The sequence below is a fragment of the Numida meleagris genome, unplaced genomic scaffold (assembly GCF_002078875.1).
Source record: "Numida meleagris isolate 19003 breed g44 Domestic line unplaced genomic scaffold, NumMel1.0 unplaced_Scaffold341, whole genome shotgun sequence".
Classification (NCBI taxonomy): Eukaryota; Metazoa; Chordata; class Aves; order Galliformes; family Numididae; genus Numida; species Numida meleagris.
The window spans coordinates 31,609-38,656 of NW_018364568.1; the positions used below are offsets into that span (position 1 = coordinate 31,609).

The 7,048-nt window shown below is 42.2% G+C and overlaps 1 long non-coding RNA gene across 1 annotated transcript; it reads right to left on the minus strand.

Moving 5' to 3' along the window:
- Positions 1-634: 634 nt before the first annotated feature.
- Positions 635-5,511, minus strand: LOC110391288. Its single transcript, XR_002434034.1, has 4 exons — positions 5,267-5,511; positions 5,067-5,164; positions 1,731-1,777; positions 635-1,356 (listed from the first exon to the last, which is right to left on the minus strand). It is a non-coding gene; the product is annotated as an uncharacterized LOC110391288 (long non-coding RNA).
- Between the last annotated feature and the right edge of the window lie 1,537 nt (positions 5,512-7,048).

Sequence of the window (7,048 nt, forward strand, 5' to 3'; positions counted from 1 at the left end):
CTGCATTTTGTCTAGCATCACTTTGTCAGTGGCTTTACTTCTCAGTGAGAGATGGACTAGAAATCAGTTACATTCCCTCTCTTCCCAAGAATGCAGTTCAGAAAATGGAACCCAAAGCCATAATGTTCCTGAATTCCAATTTGTAAGAGCCTGTTCATTTTCCACATAAGTCTTAGTTGTTATTGCTGTTTTGTTTTGTAGCTATTGTAAGAAATAGTAGCAATTTCTTGATGATAGCATTCTTTCAGGATTTTTGGCCCCATCTCCCACACTTAAGAGATTTGGATAGCTCATATGAATGTGAATTTCCGAGGCCAAAAAGTCTTACACTCACATACCTAGAAATTACTAACTGAAAGACAATATTGCACTGACAGGAGTCATTGTCTTCAAAAGCCACCTAGATTAGTGGTACTGTAATAACCAGTATAGTTGGTGGATCTGTAGGAAGAGGTTATAGTTAAAAAACTGTGTCATTAATGTTTAATAAATGCATCTTAACCACCCCATTCTTGTTAATTTCTTTAAAAGGAACTAATCATGGTTCTGTATTCACGGGTGTTTCAGGGTATGTTTGGATCTAAGAGACAGAATATCTCGGGAGCAGAAGCAAGCAACTGTGCACTCAGGGCAGTACTTGGGGTTGTATGTTTTATTCAGCACACGCACACAGGCATACACTTAGATAACCCTAGTAAGCAGCAAGCAGAGACCCACTAAGCAAGTGCAATATGAGCACTAGTAATCTAAAACAGAAGCTCCCTTAAGCAAGTGCAATATTACTTACCAATCCTTGAGAGATGGACAAAATGCTAAGTAGGAGAAGTAGTAGATTTGATAAGTAGAGTCAGCAGGGCATCCCCTGCTTCAAAGTACACTTTTCCTTTCAAACCCACTACAGCTTCCCTCCTGCTTTTATTCTCTCCAGGGTCTGCAGGGTTTTTTTTTCCATTTGCACACTGTATCTGCATGGCCAGCACATGATACAGAGCCCAAGTGGAACACCTGCCTGCAAGCAAACTCAACCATCTGCAAAACAAGATAACAGGCAAGGTCATCACCCTATCAACAACAGAGATGATCCAGAACAACCTAGTCTCCACCTCTTATTCCTGCAGGGCTCAGTCCACACAAAATTTCCAGAAATGTCATTTATCCTTTTTGAATTTTCCTGCACTTCTTGCTGGCACATTTCTTCAACATGTCTTGCTCACTCTTGAGTTTCTGCTTTGCCTCGAAGTATACTGACAATAGAAATCACTTTGGAATAATCTACAGACTTGATGAGAAGGCTCTCCATCTCCTCCAGGTAATCAATGGAGATATTAAACTAGTGTAGACCTTGTTACATCCTGCCTGTATGAGGAAGGAAGGGGTGACTAGATAAGCAAATACCCCAGTTAGATTAAGGCAAAACACTATGCAGAGGTCTTCATACAAACATCAGTTTTAATGAGAATCTATGTACTATAATTATCCCAAAAATATTGGCACACAATTGTCCCCAAAATATTGGTGCTTTCATATTTTGGCTAAACTACAGGAACCAAAATAAGCCTTGCTACTAATTAACAACTTTACACTTAAAAACTGTACCAGTGATACGGCTTTTAAGAAGCCAAAATAAGTCTTGAAATTACTTAATTTTATGAAGGAAAAAGAATGAAAAAGGGAAAACAGAGAAAGAATGAGACTCAGAAATATGGACAGCAAAAATATTGATCACATACCTATTTTGAAGTCCTGTTTTGAGGAGTTCCAGTATTGGCCCACAGTGCTGGAAAAGGGACAGGGAGGGATGATAAAGCTAGTCCAGATATTGTTGTTTGCTGTTTTGAGATTACAATAATTACCACCAAGAAGAAAATGAAATAAAAGATGACCTCCTGCATACCTCTCAGTCATCCCTTTGTAACTTCTAGGATTGCAGATGCACAGTCCCAAGGTCAAAAACAAGTGAGATCGCAATAACAAGTTTGTCAAAAATAAGTTTGTAGCCAAAACCTTCTTATGGGAAGGGTAAGCCCTTTGGAGGATGGGATACCTTACTTGCTGAGATCAGCCTTTGACTGGTTGTCAAGCTTTGACAACTGCAAGTTTTTGAGATATACCAAGCTCACTCCAGAAAGTCAGAAGGTGCTTTATGTTGGTCCTTTACAGACCACTGTGCTACTCTGTTTGCAACCAGCTTCCAGGTGGAGTACAAACCATTTGCCACTGCCATTTTAAATTGTTTATCGTTCACTTAGTCATCTATCAGTCTGGATGATAGTACTGTAATTTTGTCTTAAGGATGCTGTGAGAGACTATATGGAAAGCCTTGCTAATGTTAACCATTTAAATGACATCCAGTGTCCACTCCTCACGTACAAATCTAGTCATTTAATCATAGAAGGCAATCAGGTTTTTTTGTGCCTCATTCATCTCCACTAAATATTTGCTGATTATTCCTGGGTGCTTTTTTTCCTTCATCTGCACAAAAACGTATTTCAAGATGATCACTCTTTGATTTTGTCAACATCACCAAAACAAGGAATAAAGAGTGGAATTGCTGCTAGAAGTCTTAATCCAAGATGCTGTTAAAAATGTTAATGTTAAATTTGTTTGGCAGCTTAAAGTCAAGTTCCAAAGATGTCAAAAGCTGAACAGTACCTCAAGGAACCACAAATCTGTATCACAGTTCATATCAAGATTCATATCTCAGTGAGATTTCATCAATCCAGACCTCGTATCCTGCGCCAGCAATTCCTTTTCACACAACAGTACAACATCTATTCCAAGGTTTGAGAATAACCAGTTTATCTGAGTGATTTGTGCATCTAAACTGAGAAGAAAGTTTTTAATACTGGATGAGAATTTTTTTTGTTATTGTTGCAAAGATGGTACTGCAAAGATTGCCACTGTTGTTACATGACAAGGAAATTATGGGTTGTGGAAAATCTGGAGTGCTACTGTGTCTTGGCTCATCCACATTCTGTCACCCTCTGCATGCTCAGTACTGTGGCAGATGAAGGAGTGATATAGGAGATGTAAGGCTTGATTTTAAAGTAACTTCCAGTAAGAGCTGCATATAGAATGACTAGCTAAATTGAACAGAAAAAAAAAACCCACCTTCCCAGTGTAACAGTGCTGTAAAGATAACAAAAAGCATGCTGCCATTCAGCTGCCAGAAAACAGCATCCTAGCTCAAATAACACTTTAAGTATTTAGAGTGTATATACAAACTGTTTCAACTAAAAAGTTTCTTTCCATGAAGAAATTGAAGAATTAAGATATAAGAAGAAACAATAAATGCATGTTTCATTTATCAGTGAATGCATTTGTTTTGGTCTTCTTTCTCTTATATATTTTTCACTAGCTTGTTAGTATGGAAGTAGTCTCTTCCCACAGGTAACTAGTGATAGGAGGAGAGGCAATAGCCCCAGGTTGCACCAGGGTAGGTTCAAGTTGGATGTTAGAAAAGATTTCTTCTCCAAAACAGTGGAGAAGGACTGGAACAGGCTGCCCAGGGCAATGGCAGAGTCACTGTCCCCTGGAGGTGTTCAAGGAACATGTAGATTTGACAATTAGCAACATGGTTTAGTAGACATGATAGTGATGGGTTATCAGCTGGAGTAGACTATCTTAGAAGACTTTTCCAACCTTAATAATTACACATGTCTGTAGAACAAGAGAGCTACCCAAACAGAACCATGAAGTTACAGGCCTGTTCGGCCTATAAATTCATGTACATTGCTCTCCTCATATTTTTTAAATCCAATTGAAACTCAATTGTTGCTGCTATTAAAATCAAACTAGAACGCTGTGGAGACTTAACCTGCTGATTTCTTCTACAACGAAAGTCTAGTAAGATCCTAATATAATGTTCTCAACATAAGGAAAAACATTTTTTTGTGAGCTGGTTTTAGAAATACATATTATACCTGATCTTAAGGTATCACCACTGTCATATACTAAGGATGTCCTCAAACTGTTTGCGAGATGGTGTTCAATGGTTTAACATCCAGATGGAGGTTACTGACAAGTGGCGTCCCTCAGTGGTCAGTACTGGGACTGATGATTTTTAATATCTTCAGTGGGTTAAAAGTATAGAGCACAGCCCTGATGAAAAGGACATGTGGCATACCGGTGCACGCAAGACAGACATGAGCCAGCAGCATGCCCTTCTAGCCCAGAAAGCCAGCTGTATCCTGAGCTACATCTTACTGTTAAGCTGTAAAAAACTAGATGAAGTTTAACAAAAGCTAGTGTAGAGTCTTGCACCAGGGAAGAAATAACCGCAAGTATCAGTACAGGCTGGGACATGACCTGCTGGAGAGAAGCTCTGCAGAGAAGGACCTGGGGGTCCTGGTGGATGACAGGCTGGCCATGAGCCAGCAGTGTGCCCTGGTAGCCAGCGAAGCGAATAGGATCCTGAGGTGCATTAAAAAGAGTGTGGACAGCAGGTCAAGAGAGGTGACACTCCCCCTCTACTCTACCCTGGTCAGGCCTCACGAGGAATACTGTATCCAGTTCTGGGCTCCCCAGTACAAAAAAAAAAAAAAGACAGTGATCTTCTGGAAAGAGTCCAGAAAAGGGCCACAAAGATGATAAAGAGCCTGGAGCACCTCTGTTACAAGGAAAGGCTAAGCAACCTGGGTCTGTTCGGCCTTGAGAAAAGAAGACTGAGAGGGGATCATCTTAATGTTTGTAAGTATCTTAAGTGTGGGAGTCAAAGGGCCAACCTCTTTTCAGAGGCCTGCGTGGACAGAAACAGGGAAACAGCCCTCAGCTTGAGCATAGGAAGTTCCTCACCAACACATGAAGGAACTTCTTCATGGTGAGGGTAACAAAGCACTGGAACAGGTTGCCTAGAGAGGTTGTGGATTCTCTCTCTCTGGAGATATTAAAGACCCGCCTAGACACCTACCTGTGCAGCCTACTGTAGGGAGTCCACTTTACAGGGAGGTTGGACTCAATGACCTCTAGAAATCCCTTCCAACTGCTATAATTCTGTGAAAAGCAGCATAGCCAGCAGGTTGAGGAAGGTGATCCTTCCCTTCTACTCTGCACTGGTGAGACCATACCTGGAGTGTGTCCAGTGTGTATCGTGTCCAGATGTGGAGATACGAAGTACAGGGGAAGTAACAACCTGCTGAAGCACATCCAGAGAAGGGCCACAAAACTACCCAAGAATAAAACACTGTAATAGTAGCAGGATCAGCACAGTAGAAAGATGCTTTAAAACAAACAAACAAACAAAAAAAAAAAAAAACACCACACTCACCTATCTCCAAGGATCTGGGTTCAGAGAAAAAACTCCACAAAGCAAAAATCTCCAGCAAGAGATACTTCCACAGAGGCAGCCAGCCCTTAAATGAGGTCTAAGAGGGGTAGAGCCTGGCTCCACCCCTTCTGGTCACACAGATGAATTGCCTCCACCTGTGCTTCCAGGGCTGACTGGGTCTTTTCTCCAGGTACTCAATCAGAGGTTCAGGCTATGACTCAGCAGTTCCCATACAAACACCTTCATACAAGGAGAGGCTGAGAGAGCTAGGGCTGTTCAGCCTGGAGAACAAAAGGCTCTGGGGAGACCTAACAGTGGCCTTTCAGTACCTGAAAGGGGGAGCTATCATAGAATCATAGAATGGCTTGGGTTGAAAAGGACCTCAAAGATCATTGAGTCTCAACCCCCCTGCCAAGTGCAGGGTCGCCAACCACTAGACCAGGCTGCCCAGAGCCACGTCCAGTCTGGCCTTGAATGCCTCCAGGGACGGGGCATCCACAACCTCCCTGGGCAACCTGTTCCAGTGCATCACCACCCTCTGTGTGAAAAACTTCCTCCTAATATCTAACCTAAATCTCCCCTCTCTCAGCTTAAAACCATTCCCCCTTGTCCTATCGCTATACACCCTCACAAACAATCGATTCCCCCTCCTGTTTATATGCTCCCTTCAAGTATTAGAAGGCCACAATGAAGTCTCCCTGGAGCCTTCTCTTCTCCAAACTAAACAAGCCCAGTTCCCTCAACCTTGCCTCACAGGAGAGGTGCTCCAGCCCTCTGATCATCTTGGTCGCCCTCCTCTGCACTCATTCCAAGAGCTCCACGTCCTTCTTGTGCTGGGGGCCCCAGGCCTGGACACAGTACTCCAGATGGGGCCTCACAAGAGCCGAGTAGAGGGGCACCACCACCTCCCTCTCCCTGCTGACCACTCCTCTTTTTAATGCAGCTATAAGAAAAGAGAGGCTGTTTAGCAGAGTCTGAAGTGATAGGACAAGAAGAAATTGTTTCAGAGTGAAAAATGGGAGATTTAGATTGTAAAAACCTTTTTCCTTATATCCAATAAGGATAGGAAAGAACTGGAACCAGGTTCCCGGAGATATAGATGCCCCATCCTTGGAGACATTCAAGGACAGGCTGAACAGGGCTCTGAGCAACCTGGTCTAGCTGTAGAAGTCCCTGTTCATTGTAAGGTTGGACTAGATTGTTGGGAAACAGCTTGCTTGGCAGCGCTCGGCAGCACGTAGTTACTGATTTACTAATGATTTATGATGTAATGATGTAATCCCTAGATACGTGGAATGTGGTGTTTCCAGTGTGTTCTAGTATATTTCAGCATATCCATAGTATTCTGTATCCATAGTGTTGTAGTTAACAACATATCCCATATATGGAGATTACTCGGGTAACGATATTGTTAGCGTGCGCGTTGCATAGAGCTTGTATCCCTGGATCCTGTATCCCTGGAAGCATATATGCTATATAAGATGGTGTGTTGTCACAATAAAGTTGAAGCCGTGAACTCATATTGAGTGTTGAGCTTCCCGCGCCAGGGGGGGCAACCCTTTTGGGGAAACTTGGGGCGTTCCCCAACACTAGATGACCTCTAAATGTCCCTTCCAACTCAAACAATTCTACAATTATACTATTTATTTACAGCACTCCTCAGTGTATCTAAGGAATATTAATACCTGAAAGCTTACCTTTAGCAGGAGGAGGTTGCTTTCAGGATGTGAAAAAAATGGAATATAAAAGTAGATGTTTCATTGAAAAGGTCCTGTTAGAGAG